Genomic DNA, 15741 nt, shown 5'->3' with positions numbered 1-15741 from the left:
CCACTATGTGCAGGGTCACCAACCACCAGACCAGGCTGCCCAGACCACATCCAGCCTGGCCTTGAATGCCTCCAGGGATGGGGCATCCACAGCCTCCTTGAGCAACCTGTTCCAGTGCGTCACCACCCTCTGAGTGAAAAACTTCCTCCTAATACCTAACCTAATACCTAACATAATACTCTCTGGGACATGTCAAAACTTAGGAAAAAAGTATATTAAAGATTACAAATAAAGGATATGAAATCCAATTGTAAATTTTAGAATGCTTATCTAAAGGGAGTAGTAAGAAACTATTTGGATTTCTTGATTCATTGTTTACTAATAGGACTGCAGGACTACGTACTAAGAGGTATTCATCAATATGGAAACGAATTTAAGAGTCAGTATGTAACTTAGGATACTTCGGATTTTAGATATGTCTTTTAGAGATAATGTCTTTTCAGCTCAGCAAGTTTTTCTTCTCAAATTTCAAAGACAAAAAAAGAGGAAAAAACCTCAAGTCAACCACCATGCTTGCAACTCAAAAATATAAGCAATATTATAAAGCTATATTATCTATTTATATATATATAACTATCTTAGTGTATTTAATCTTCCGGAGACAAAAAAGTGAATAGCAGAACAGAGTAAACAATCTATTAACATCCATTCACAGAACATGATCCTTGTCTCTTATTTTGACACTTGGTCAGAACACTTCTCAGGTTCTCCCTGAAAAGAATTCACAGCAGGCAATTCCTGTGCGACTTTTTCATGGCAAGAGCAGCTTAAAAAGTAGCCACGGCTGAGACTATTTCAAAGTAGTGACAGTGATAGCTTGGGTCAAAACTGATATTAGAGAAACAAAAAACAAAACCAAAGCTACTGAAAATTTTGAGGAAAGCAATTACTAACTAAACCAAGACGTATTAGTACATGAACAACATTATTCTCTATGCATGTCCAAACAGTTCTCTAAAGACTTGCTCTCTGTGCAGCAGGTCCACAGAAGTCTTAACCATTACTAGAAAATTAAAGAGCTCAAAGGACTAATAAATCCTGGAACTGTCAAGAACCTTTTCTTCTTATTTAGTGCATCACAGATTCAATTCTAATGTCCAATATAACAGACAAATAAGAGCTTTACTCACAGCTTTCTTTCTGAATGCAGCAGTGGACCGGAGTTATCAGTTGTATCCTGAAGGCAAAGGAAAAACTTCCTAGATTTGCAACTATATCTTCTAGATAAATCGGGATACAGAGAACTAAGCTTGAAGTAGTGGAAATTTTTTCTTTTTATTTCAGAAAATTTGAGTTCATATTATTTTTTACAGGGCTGGCATGATAGTATTCCCTTCACTATTCATCAGAGGTAGCATTCAGTATATTTTTGTCTGCAGTGCATTAATGTTTTGGATCTCAGTACCAGTAAAACTACTCCTATAATAGTAAATAAAACCCCTACAATAAACTACAGAAATTACATCTAACAAAACTTTACAAGAAGGACTAAATAATAGAAGTAGCAAGGATCCACTAAAAGGAGTACAAACAAGAAAAAGAAATCAGAAACGAAAGGGGAGAAACAAGAAGAGCTTCTACAAAAAGAGTGCTGCCAAACAGAACTATGTAACTAGACTATATAACTCTATAACTAGAACTATAACCAGTCCGTAACTAGGGAATATGAGCAGCTGGTCTGAGTAATCACTGGAATGTGCTAATCTCTGCATGAACCAAAAACCTGCATTGACATTACCTTTCTGGTGCCACCAGTAGCATTGATTCTGTTTACACTTGCAATTTTCTTAATGTTTATTTTCACATTCAAATGAGCAGACTCAGGACTATGGTGCCCTGCCTCATGGTATTCTGCTCATGAAAAATATTGAGAGATTAGAAAAAAAATTTTATCAGATGTCACCTTCCTATTCTATCTGCTATCTTACCTGTATGCAAGTAGAGAGAATTTTATACTAGCTGAGGTATTTTGCTCAGTTTCACTTATCTTCTCACAGCTCAATGTGCCACAGAGATCGAAGGAATCAGTATTTGCAGCATGTTTTTAAAGAAAAGGTCACATGTACAACACTAACTTAATCCCAGTTCACACCAGGTTAAATTCCCTTTGCTCTGAACTCCAAAATGTCAGCCCTGCCAATTAGAAAACGTAAGTGTCCAAGCTCCCACACTTAATGTGCCTGTCTCTGCCTTTTACTGGGAAGTACAAGGGAGTGAGTAATCACAAATGAGATAAATACAAAATAAATATAAGAAATATTTTTGTTTCCTTGCACGTGACTTAAAAATATTCTGACCTACAGCTCAGGAACTGAGATGCTCCTGGAATCCAGAGGACAAAGAGGATAAATGACAGTTCAGGACAGTCTGAACAGAAAAGTAACTTGCATAGAATAACTGAAATTTTGTACAAGCTCAGGAAACTGAGATGCTGAAGGACACAGCTGCAGCTCCCACAGCAAGAGGAACAACAGAGGAAACCATTTATGCTGCTTAGTAAAATGTAGATGCATTTGCTCAGACAACAAGTGACTGAGTGGGTTTAACAAGCAGGATAATAGCTCAGGATGTCATTTTGATCTGAATACATAATTAAAGGGGATCAAGAAAAGGCTCAGGTTTAGAAGTGGCCTTGAATATCTGAAGCTTAATTAAGATTGATTTTGCCAGTCACCGCTCAGAACATGAGGCTTCTGTTTGCACTCTGCTTCCAGTAAAACGTGCCACCTGCTTAGATATCAGCACAACTTCTATGTACACTTCCCCTATAGAAAATACGGCGGGTTCAAGCCTGGCCTACAGTAGTTACATACAAATCCTATGGGTTGCTATCCTTTAGCTTCAGATTACTCATGACAAGCACAATCAATAAGGCTTGTTAGCCTGAGGCTCAGAAGGGCTGTAGCTTTTTTTTTTTTTTTGTCTCAGGCTGTGTGCATAATGTGATAGGGTGATGAAGAGGCACAGATGAAGCATTTTGTTATTTATGACAATAACAATCAATGCACTCTATTACTAAGTGAATTAAGTAGCACTACAATAACCGAGTTTTCTTCTCTAACTTTGGTTTTTTTAAATTGTATAGAAAAGTGTTATTGATCTGCCTAAGTCTACTGCTTTTTCATTACAACTCTTCCATGATGAAACAGTCTCTTCTACTACTGCCCCAAAATTTATATAACCATAAAATGAGATTCATGTAAAGACTTTGAACAGATTTAAGCCTTTGAAGTTCAAAATCATATTTCTAAACTTCTCAGCTAAGTATATGGTTAACCCAGGAGATTAGTCAGCTCTTTGACCACTTAACCTAGAAATTCCCCAGTTTCCAACAGCTCTGTTTCTATGCATGCCATAGAAGTGAGTACAAGCAGTGGTGCATTTTGCTACTACCTAACCTAGTACTGAAGGTACAAGTGCTATTAAGTATAATTGGGTCAGGAGGATAGTGATTAACATATGATAAAGAAACATGTCTAAACAGAGGATTTAAGACAAAATGATAAAAGGCAGACCATGGTTTGCTATCCTTGGACCAGGGCTGCTAGACATCTAGACTTGATGGTGCTGCTACTTGACCAGCAGCACTATGATTTTGTTTTTAATTACTCTGCCTGCTGCCTCCCAAGCAAAGAAACCCTCTACAACGATTTGATACTACATTGTTTTGTGACTGAACATATAAAGGCCCCTAGAGGGCAGCAAGAGGATCATGCAAGAGCCAGCACTAGGTAAGCAGCTTGCCTGACTATCAGTGTTCAAATAAATAGAAAAAGAACATATAGCTATTGTACATAAAGTACAGTTAGACTGCAGGAAGCCATTATCCGTATATTAAGTGTTTAAATGCATTCCAGTATGTTAATGTATTCTGGGATTAAATAAAAAAATAAAATACAGGAAAGTGTCTTTTCACTGATTTGCTTCTTTTTGTCCCAGAAAACTGCAAGACAAACATTGCGTAAGTCCAAACTGTCAAGATGGTAGAAATTTGACATCCTGTTGTGGAATGAAAATCAAAAGGAAAAAAAAAAAAACCAAGAAAATTTCAGGCTTTGAAAGAGACTTGAAACTTATGGTAAAATTGTCACAACTAATTTTGAGCATAATGTTTTCCACCTGTTTAATATTTCAGCCACTTTGTAACACTATAGAAACAGCAGGAAAGGATCAGTGTAAAACTCAATGTGCAATTTGTCCATACACTGAATAACCACCAGAAGATTCTTAGTGCGCCCCTTTCTTTCTATTGTCAAAGCCAGGGGTCTCTTTTGGGAAGGCTAAGTGGCTGGGACAAAATATTTTCTGGCACTTACAAAGGTATAAAAACCATAGCTTATAATAAAATGGCTTTATAAGAAACAAAGGTTTTTGAGGCCCTTAAAACAGCATGTTTTGCATGAATGACAATACTGGGATGGAGATAGCTACACAGGCTTTGATAGTCATGGAATCAAATATGAAAGCTGGAGCTTCTGAATTCCATCTAATCTTATCACTAAACAGCCAACTCTTATATAGGTATAGGCAGAAAAAGAGCGAAGTGTTAATAAGCTTATCTTCATGTAAACACTGAAAATCTCCAAAGGAGTGATTGAGGTATCTTTTGTGATGCTCCTGTGTGAAGATATTTTTTTTATTATAACAACTGCTGTGCATATGTTGGTTTGTGTGCATGCGTATGTTTGGTAATTTTTTGTTTGTTTTAAACCTCAAATAAAAAGCCACTGCAATTGATCTTATGATTTCCATTAGTAGAAACACCTTTGATTTTGTACATGCAAATAGAAGAAATTTGCTTCTTTCCATTTGCCCTTTTTACAACCAAGTGTATAAAATGAGAGTCTGGACAAAATCCAAGAGAATAAACCAATTATGATAAACAGCTAAATTGTGAATATGTAGAATCAACTGATCATTGCATAATGATTGATACTCATGAGGCCATAGTAAGAATGTAGCAGCAGAATCATCGTTATTTTCAAAGTAATTATAAATCATCGTCGCATTCTTGCAGGCATAGCTGGATGAATGCCACCTGAAATTTCCATCTCTCTGATTTGCTTCTCCACCCTCCCACACATTTATTTTTACATAATATACATGCACACCTGCTCAGCATGTTTGCCAATAACTCTTCAAACCTGTCTTAAATATCTGTAAATCTAATTTCATAAGATTATTCCTTGCAGATCACTATTTCTATTAACCTTTATAACGATGTACGCTTTACCACATACATACGTCTCAGGCTGAAGTAGCACACATTTTACGAATGTCTGGGATCATCCAAATAGAGATTATAAACACAGGTACAATTATGAGCCTTCAAATACCAAGACTTAGCACTAAAAGCTGACCTTCAGAGGGAAAAAAAAAACAGAGTTGAGTGGAATATAGTGAGAAGTCCAGGCCTTATTTCACTGGAAAGCATTGCCACAAGTCTTAACAATAAGGCAGCAGATACGCAATTACTTGTAATGAGTCTGGACAGACGCACAATGTAGTAAACCCCTTTAGATAAAATGGGCAGCAAAACTATTTTCTAGATAAAGAGAAAAACAAGCTTCAAAGCAAATGAGAGAATCAAGCAACTTTCAAGTTCAGAAAGTACATAATTGTATAGCCCCCAGTCTGAAATATGTGATGTTCAGCACAATTCAAGGTTTCAGATGAAATCCTGGTCCAAACGCTTCTTGAACTCCAGCAGTTCATGGAATTGCCATGCCCACCACCCGCTGGCGCAGAACCTCATCCTACCCCTCCTGACTCTCCCCTGACACAGCTCCATGCCATTCCCTCAGAGAGCAGTGCTCAGTGCTGCCCCTTGGCTTCCTGTGAGGAGCTGTAGCCACCATATTGCAGTATTCAGAGCTGCTCCCAGTGCTGGAGATGATGCCACACAGCGCAGGGTGGGACAATCCCTCTCTTCACCCAGTGGCAGTGCTGAGCCTGATGCACCCCAGGGTACAGCTGGCTCTCCTGGCTGCCAGGGCACAGTGATAACTGAGATTCAACTTGTGTCAACCAGAACCCCTAGATCCCTTTCTATGGGGCTGCTCACCAGCCTCTTGGCCCCACTCCCTACATTCATTCAGGGTTGGCCCCATCCCAGGTGCAGAATCCTGCGCTTGCTCTTTTAAAATTCATGCATTTTTGTGTGTGTGGATTTACAACTCCCAAAGGTTCTGCAGACAGCAAGACAGGAAAGCACATCTGAATGCTTTCTCTTCACTATAGTAACCAAATCTTGAGGTTTATTGCCAACAAGAAGTTGCTACGTGTAAATGTGTCAATCATGAGCTACATGATTGCTATACAAATCACAGTGACTGGAAATTTTCTAAATCATTCTACTAGGACAGTTTCTGCTTTGGCTGACTAAACTTTGCTATGGTTTCTTGGGTATAATTTGTAAATACAATGTGCTCTTTACACAAGTCAACTGCATACTTCAGCTGTCTGCATTGACAAAAAGGAGTAAAAAACTTAGATCATTTCCCAACTCTGCTTGGATATTACAGACTGCTTTCAATACCAAAAATAAGGAAGTTTTGATTTTTCTTTCACAGAAAACTAAACCAAGAGAGGACTACATTTAACACTGCAGTGGCTGCAACTCTTCTTCAGAGTAAATCATTTCTGCTTCCGTTTCTGTTTGTGATCTCATAACATGAAACAAATCAAAATTAGAAAGTTTAAAGTGAGTGCTTATTAAAAAGCACATAATGGATACACATAAAGACAAAATTTTTGCATTCAGAGTCACAAATCAGAAGCAAGGAAAACTACCTGTTCTAAAGACACGCAATGAATATAATGACTGATGCTTGAACAATGATCCTATTGCTAAAGAACTGCAAAGGCATGAGGTAGAAACTTTCCTTAAATTTCTGAAGAATAGAAAGACTGCTTCATTGAGGAAGAAAAAAAATCTCTCTTCTTTGGAGAGAAAATCTTTACCCTGAAGAACCAGTAATTGCAAAAAAGTAATAATTGAAGAATATCCTTCAAAGAGGATGGATCTTGGTATTGGCTCCCCTGACTAAATTGTATCTGTATTTACTGAGTAATGAACTACTGAAGGCTTTTTTAGTAGGCACTGTTTCTCTCTCTTCTCTCTCCTTTTTTTTTTTTTTTTTTTTTTAAACTGAAATCCAAACAAGGAAGCTAAGTGATACACATGTATCTCACAGTTGTTATCATTAAAAGACACTGCTAACAGAAATATTTTGGTTACGAGGCTCAAATTATACATGACTGGCATTAAAATACTGTCAGGTATGAAGGACTTGACAGGAAGAGCTGAATAGCTGTGGACCAGCATTGCAATAGAAAGTGAACATCAGTGCCCAGAAACTACCAAGAAAATATAGGCTCGTGTCTGGCTTCGAAAACATAGTACACTCACTTTGGTGTAATATCAGGAGACATTCAGAAGTCTCCTGATGACAACAGGAGAGTAAAATAGAATTAGAAAAGCAAGATCCAGAAGTCAGACTGCAGTTTTCTTTTGATGCTGCTATAGAACTCCCACTTCGCAATCTTAAGGCAATTATCCCCCCACATCACCCCAAAGAAAAAAAAAGATTTGAAAGCATCGGCCAAAATCAGTTATCATCTCAGTGACAGAGAGAACCTGAACCTCAGATTTGCAGGGATTTATTGAAGGAGATTATACAGAATTGCTTTACTCCGCCAGAATAGCTTTAGTCTTTAAAACAGTTCTGTGGTGAAGGCACAAAGTTCTTTTTGGATCAGCTTTCTTTAGTGAACTGGTACAAATTCTGACTTTCCTACCAGGACAGTGACCCACCTGAAACAACTATGAAGCATTTTCTAAACTGACAGGTCTAACTTACAAATATATGTTGTTAACAAAATCATTATTTTATGGTATTTCATGTTTAGGTTTAGTTCTCAAAAGAAGCTGGTCTTTCCACTTAATTTTGCCAAAACCTACGAAACCTTGATGAAGGAAAAGAAGAATCTTCTCCAGAGGAGACTTTGATTCTTATCACTGATGCAGAAGTCTACATATTTGGATCAAAAATAAGTGGCTCACATTAAGTGTTCCCTTAGTACATTTGAGTGCTTGACTCAGTTTTATTTCTGAGCTGAATCTCATCTCTCCTCCAAGCTGTAAAGGTATATATATATATATATATATATGCAATTTTTATAGTATTTTCAGGATTTTATTTGTGCTCCCAAATCATGAATATTTATTCCCTGAAGGATGAAGTTTAAGTAATAAGGACTATTCTCTATCTTGGTTTGCTCACATTTTGTTAACTCCACAAACAAAATCTGAATGCTGCAAAACAGGCATATGCAGCTCCCTAAAAGCATCAGATACATATTAGAAGTTTCACTATTAAGTTACATTTCAAAGGAACATGGACAGGCTTACATCTTCTGCTGATAACGGTATTTGTTCCTAGTGTTCATCTAAGAGTTTATCTCCTTCCCCACTCCCATGACAAACAACTTTGAGAATAAAATTGCAATCAATATAATGACCTTCCAGATGAAGGATTATTTGTATTTCTTTAAAGTTCTCATGAAATACACTTGGAAGCCACTGAAAAAATGTGAAGTATGCATCATACATTTGGAAAGGCAACGAATTAGAAGAGCTTCTCCACGCTAAGAATGATAGTTGTTTTTTTTTTTCTTTTAAAATCTTGATAATACCCCTAATTCTTTTGCATTTGATTAGGAAATATATCTAATGGAATATATTAAGTATTTATATTTTGTTTGCATTAGGCATTAGAGAATTCTACTTCCAAACTTGGAATACTATAATATAGGCACTGACAGTTAAAAAAGATCTGATAAAATTGCTGCTTAATGAAAATGAATAATATTTTTAAGTTCTCTCCACAAATTTAAAAAAGAAAAAAAAAACTCTTTCAGCTTCCAAAAAACCAAAAAAAATAGTATGCTGGAACTACCAGGAATTTGGGTAGGGAGGAAAATCTACAAAGAGTGCATTGCCAACACTAACTTTAACAAACATCCTAAACAGTATAAATACAAATATTAAAATGTATATAAAGAAATAAAAATACTTTACTTCAGTGTCCTCCCTAAATGCCTTCCAGGCTCTTGCATGATATCTGACTTTCTAACCCCCTGCATCACCTCTATCACCTAAATCCAATTGTAATGTTGAATAGATGCTTCCATGAATGCAGCCCTTTTTCAGGTGAAGTATTATCAGAAGCCTTCTTGCTTCTGTTGGGAATCCAGTGGTAAGAAACACTGAGTCTATTAACTCAAAATAGGATAGAAATCTGCTAACCACATAAATAAGAAGTGAATGAGCAGAGTAGAAGATCCTTGGTTTCACTGCTGGTACTTACTGAAGAACTAATGAAACAGATCTTTATCTCCACTTTGTGTGTTAAAGCTTTGGCCATCAAATACAGCAGTTTCCACCTCTATCTTCTTCTGCCTTAGCTCCCTTACAAGTATGCTAATTATGCTAATTTTTTCATTTCTCCCTCCAAAATATCCACTAGTTTATTATCATGTCTTATCAGTAAGTCTGATATCTACAACACCACATTCCTTTGCTTAGCTAATAATCTGATGTTTAGTATCAATAAAATTCCAGGCCTAGAATGGCTTGCAATGGGCTTGTTTATAGCTTAGCTCTTCTTATTACATATCATTTTGACTAGCCACAAGCAACAGGATTCCACTTCTCTATTCATGAGCTTCTTGCTACAGGAATAATCCAAAGTTTAGAAAGGCTTCAGAGCAAAATAGGTACAAACCTATAGCAATTACTCAAGACCCAAACATTCCAAGTCAAAGAGAGGAGCTGTTAAAGTGGGTAATTCTTAAGATTAATCTAGTTAAGAGAGAATCAGTAAAAGCAGCACAATTTTCAGCAGAAGAACAAGCCATCTTATCTTATAGTACAGAACAGTACAGAAAGAACAGTCAGAAGACAAGAGTTTTAAAAACAATTAGATGTTAGGAAAACTAGACCCATTCTCATTTGTCACCCAAAGTGCCAAACAATTGCAAAGAAATCATCAAGATCAGGCTTTAGAAATACATTCTGACTAATGGTGCTATTTTCTGGAGTTTTCCTTTCAAACAAACAAGATGCTCCACAAACAAAGATCCCACTCTCTTCACACTAAGGACTCAGCACAAATAACTGCCAAGGATGTCAAGTGCTTCTCCTTGCGCATTTCACCATCATCTGCCTGCTACTCAGCAGCACAAAATGTAAGCAAGATTTTTGCCTTAGAATCATTTCATTTGGATTTAAATAGGCTTTTTATAATGATAAAAACCTCCAGATCTCATTACCAACCCCAGAAGCCACTCAATCCTGATTAATATGACCCAGAAGGGACTATGGAAATTAGCATAGACTTCATTGGGAACATTGTAGCAGAAAAATATTTGCATACTGTATTCTGTAAAGGCTCTTTCTTGGTTGAATATATATACATACAAACTGGCTGTGGAAGCAATTGAGGGACTCAGGTAACCTCTCTGCACAGCACCGCAGTCAATCCAACTATTATTGTTTCAGAATGGCTTCCAGCTGCGGGTGGATCAGCTTTAGCGCTTATCCCTGGGACGTTTTTATTTGGCTAATCTTTGTAAATTGTTTGCTACAAACAAATTAATGATGCATTCTCTTTTAACTAAACAGCTTTACTGTTTGTTCTTTGTTCTATGTTGTGTTCTCATTTTAGTCTGTATGCACGCGGTCATTTGCTCACCAGAGGTGAAAACATAAGTGGACTGAAACATTTTCTGTTCCATATTTATTTATAATTTGTAAAGGCACCTATTTATAGCTTCACATGCCATAGAAGATGATTTGCAAACAGTAACGAGATTTGATCTACTGATATGGTTGAAATCCTTCATCTGAGAGGAAATGTCCACTGTTTACTACAATGGGCATCTTAACACACTGCCACAAACTTTTACTCTCTTTTGGAAGCCAGGAAGGGAAAAGAGTAGCTTGGGGATTATGGCACACAAATCTGCTGAAAGTCCTTTGAGGACACAAATATTTTAGGGCCAGTCTAAAACAACCAGAACCACACACAACTCTCTTCACATTCTAATCTGTTAAAAACCAGCACTGCAACCACACTGTAGTAGTGTCAAGAGATAGCATTTAGCTTTGGAGAGACCAGTTCTTGAATAAAATAAGGGATAGAATCAAAGAATTACTCAGGTTGGGAAAGACTTTTAAAATCATCGAGTCCAACCACAATCCTAACTCTAACAACGCTTCACTAAATGTAGAAATTGCAACACAGGTGATGTTTCCATAGCCTTCCTGATTTAAACAGTTACAGAATAGGTAATTTTTTGGGAACATGCAAAGGAACAGGTCTAGGAAGTCAGTGATTAAGGCAATGCCTGCACATAGCCATATTTCTTGCCATTTTCTGGGTTAGGATGCCACATATCGAGCACAGAGAATTACTAAAAACACCTGTGATGAGCGTTGTGCTAACATCTGCATTAAATTCTTTAGACTTCACCTTTTCCACTTCTGAGAGAAAATTGTAATGGAAAAGAAAATAATCCACAGATATTGTTTTAACACCTGCTTGCCTGGCAATAATTACTATGCATAAAGGAGATTAAATATCAGAATACTAGTACAGCATGAAACACTATAACAAGGCAAACTTGTTCTCTCATCTGAGTAAGCTATGTAGGACCTGTCTTTACTACAGGTAGAATTTTGCTCTTATCTTTCTCGGAGGGCAACAGGACTTGGAGCTAAAAGATACTTTAGAATAAATCAGTGCAACTATAAATCTGACAAGAGGATTAATATTCTGTGTTAACAATAATTAACTCACCAAACAGTTCTACAATCATTACGCAGCTAGAGAGGAAATGGAAAAGTTTACAGCACTTCAGTAGATTTATAAGCCAATTAAAAATGACCCTCCTCTAGGTTTCATTAGAAAAGCCTCTGGTTCAGCAAAATCTCACACATGCAAGCAAGGGTTTTCCTGAGGAAAGAGGACGCAAAGAATCTTTATCACCTCTATTAAAAGACTCTTCCTACTCTCCTGAGAGTTATATATTCCTAAAGAATTCTTAGCCTCCTGTCAGTCCTCTCATAAGCACTTGCAAGATGTGGGGCTGATGCTATAGCAATTCTTGATGTAACCTGTGCTCTATACCTCTTGTGACAAAGGTATCATTGTTCAGCACCACAGATGCTCTTCCTGTCTTGTGATCTCACTGCTCCCTGCTTCAACCCAAAGCCATCTTGTCCCTTCCACTTGCTGTTCACAGTGGAAGAACTTCATCGGCTAACAGGGAACTCAAACCTGTACTTCATTTGTGCAATTATCTGAGTGTGGAGTATCTCCTTGCTATCTATGCTATTTTCCACATAGCTTCATGGTTCCAATATAAGAACCTGCTCTGACATTCAGAACAGTCTTTCTTCATTTCTAATTCCATTATTTCTTTGAAAACCATTACTGAAGAACATCCTTTGGCTCCTTTTACTATGTACTTCCATGCATCCTTCCCTCCATTTCTTTGTATCTTTTTGTATAATTGTGTTTTTCAGCTTTGTAAAGAATTTCTCAACACAGATGGCATAAAAATTGCTATCTAAAAAGAAATAGCATTGTATTTTGTCCCAGTAATATATACAATTTGGACCAACTCAAGTTGCAGCACATACGCAGGTAAAATTCTGAATTATTCAACACTTAAAAACATCGGAAAATCATTTTCTTGTTACAAGTCATAAGATTTATATTTTATGTCTCCCAATCAATAGCTAGTGTGTCCACACACAGCTGATTTATCCATATTGAAAATATAATTAGAAGCCTAGTTTGCTCTGAACCACAGAGTCCTTTTGTAACAAGATTATTTAAATACAAATGGGGTTAGAAAATAGGTTTTAAATGGCTAATCTGTCTCGTCTTCAACTCCAGCTGCAGAATTTACTAACATCATAAACACAAGCTGAGTGAAAATGTAAGAGGTTTTCCGATTCTCCTCGCGATCTGTCTATGCAGTGCTCTCATTAATGGTGAAGTTGATGGGAGCTGTATGAGTGCTTTGAGAGGAGGATAATATGCCCTGCAAGCCTTGTACTGTCTATGAAAAGAAAGGGATTTTAACTAGTGATATGGTCATATAAACTGGTGTGCAAACATCTGTCTTAACTGCAGCCCAATAAAGAACTTCTGTACCCAGGTCTCAGATGCACTAAAGGTCACATACATTACTTGGGCAGACGAAACCTATACCCCGATGGCTGAAAACAACTCAGGAGCATGACTTGCAATAGGGAATATCACACATTAGTGAAGAAGTCATCATGAAAAGTTTCATCCAGTATCAAATTTACTCAGGGATTTTGCATGAAATGTAGCTGATGGCGCATAATATGCAGGGGGAAAGGCTGTGCCAGTAAACCCTTCTTTGAGAGCACTACATTAAAAGCAGCTGGTAATACCCCATAACTTTGTCTTTGGGTCATGCAGATAGATTGGGAAAAACTGGAGTTTGAATCTGATCAGGGTTGAGAATATGATAAGAATTGATATCATTTTTACTCTAACAGACAGAGTGGAGAAAGCATTTCAAGACCCTGCTTTCCTTTACTGATATGGAAATGAATAAAAATGAAGAGAAGCCTCACATTTCTACTTAGAAACAAATGGTAACTATCAAACGTAATTTCTACACTTTTTCCACTTCAATTAATAATTATTCTATCAGACTGATTCCTAACAAAGCTCCACTACCTTCAAAAAAAAAAAAAAATTACCAGACCACATAAGTCCCTCACACTGATACATAATCCCCACTTCCAACAGCAATAAATGAGTAATTATCAACAAGGAGTGCTTGGTGAGAGGCATTCAGTAACAGTCATACATCAAAAGCAAACTTCCAGCAAAACATAACAATATCCCATATTGATACATCAGCAAATTCCATGTCAGAAACCTCAAGCAATAATGGTTTAGATTTCAGAGCCCTTTTCTGAGCCATGAGTCACAGAACTGCCCATGTGTAGTCTGGAACAGCACAGATCTCTGAAAGTTTCAAGAAAATAAAAAAAAGGTAAACAATTTTTTCTTTAGTTGGAATACAGATTGTACAGGAGTAACCTGATTTTCATTAATTCCATGGGCAGGCATACAAACTCTTACTTGCTTGTGTAATGTATTACTTGCCAGTTTATCCAAACTGCAGGTTCTAACAAACCATAAAGTCAGTCCATTTCGGACTTTCACTGTCAGATTTTTCCAACTAAGTCTGGTGACGCATCCAAAAACCACATCAAGCCCTCTGCTTGGGGACATGGAAAAATGGCTCTTCTGGATTCGAATTATACTACTTTCATGCATAGTCAGTGTGACTTTTAGAATCTAATGTGTAGGGGAAGAATATCCAATGTTCCCCTGATGTTACCACCAAGTTCTTCCACAACAAAGTTCTGTTTCAATTTTCCTCAACTACATACAAAAATAAATATCTTCCTTCGTGGTTTCCATTACAAAAAATATATAAAAATTATCTCTCAAAGAAAATCTACTGAAGCTGTAGAATTCATTATAGATTCTCCTGAATCACCTTCATGGCTGATCATTTAATAAATAAAGGAGAGCTTAGGTTCTTCATAAATTCTGATTCACTGCTAAATTCCTGCTGGGCTTATTCTTATTCTTGCATGCAGTATTGGTATGAGAAGCTCACAAAACGGAATCCATAGGGCATGAAGATTAGCTAAGATAAGTTTTATGTATTGCCTTTTCAAATTTCCACTTAGAAAGAAAGTTAAAAAATAAAATAAAAGGTCAAGGAGTCTCCAAAAAGAAGACAGACTGAAGAGCTGGATATGTAATCAAATATTTAAATCTAATTTTAATATATAATTTAAACAAGTCTCATAATATAAGAGAAGGAAGCATCATTTAATGATACTGAGTTTGTAAACATCTCTCTGTTCTGGATTTCAGAGACCTAAATGTGGAAGTCCAGCATCAGGTTAAGTTCTCAGCTATATTCAGTTAAGAATGAAATTTCATTGTTTTAAAACATTTTTTAAAAGTATACCTATCGGGAATGAAACTAGCATAACTTAAGTGACACATGAAGCAGAGCCACACTTGACAATTTTATGATCATCTTTGGACCAACATATCCTCCTAAAGAAAGGCAGCTTTCAGTAGCTTTCCCTAAATCAAACTATGATAAAACAAAGACAGTGACAATGCAGTGGATATTGAAACCACAGAAGTCAACGCACTTCAAACGTCTGTAACATGCTCAAGAAAAGAATTAAGGACCCCTTCTCCTCTCCTCCTGCTGATCCTCAACTGTCCTAACTCAACATCAGTATGTTCTGGAAATGAAGTCTTCTTCTGTAACATAATGTTTAATCAAATTGTTAGCAAAAAAAAAAAAAAATACAGACAAAACCAGAAGTTTACTTGATCATCCTTATAATGTTCCCTTTTATTTTCATGAAGTATATACTTCATTTACCACCAAATCCTGCCATGTTTCCAAAGCTACTGATCCTCACAACAGTGAATACAGTACGGAGAAGACAGTACAACTCATTAAAAGCTCACTAACAATTCATATTTTCCACATTATATTTTAAACTTTTCCATTCACATCTGTGGTTGCACTGCTATGGCACATAGACTTGCCAACTGCACCTGTTATGGCCACACGTTAAACCTA

The 15741-nt window shown here is 36.8% G+C and overlaps 1 protein-coding gene across 2 annotated transcripts in view; it reads right to left on the bottom strand.

Moving 5' to 3' along the window:
• The window catches only part of CNTNAP5 (contactin associated protein family member 5), a 253462-nt gene that overhangs the window by 168622 nt on the left and 69099 nt on the right, over positions 1-15741 (bottom strand). The gene's annotated exons all lie outside the window — the stretch shown is intronic.

Source organism: Phasianus colchicus, chromosome 7 (assembly GCF_987193195.1).
Source record: "Phasianus colchicus chromosome 7, bPhaCol1.hap1.1, whole genome shotgun sequence".
NCBI lineage: Eukaryota > Metazoa > Chordata > Aves > Galliformes > Phasianidae > Phasianus > Phasianus colchicus.
This window is presented reverse-complemented; position numbering and strand designations above follow the sequence as displayed.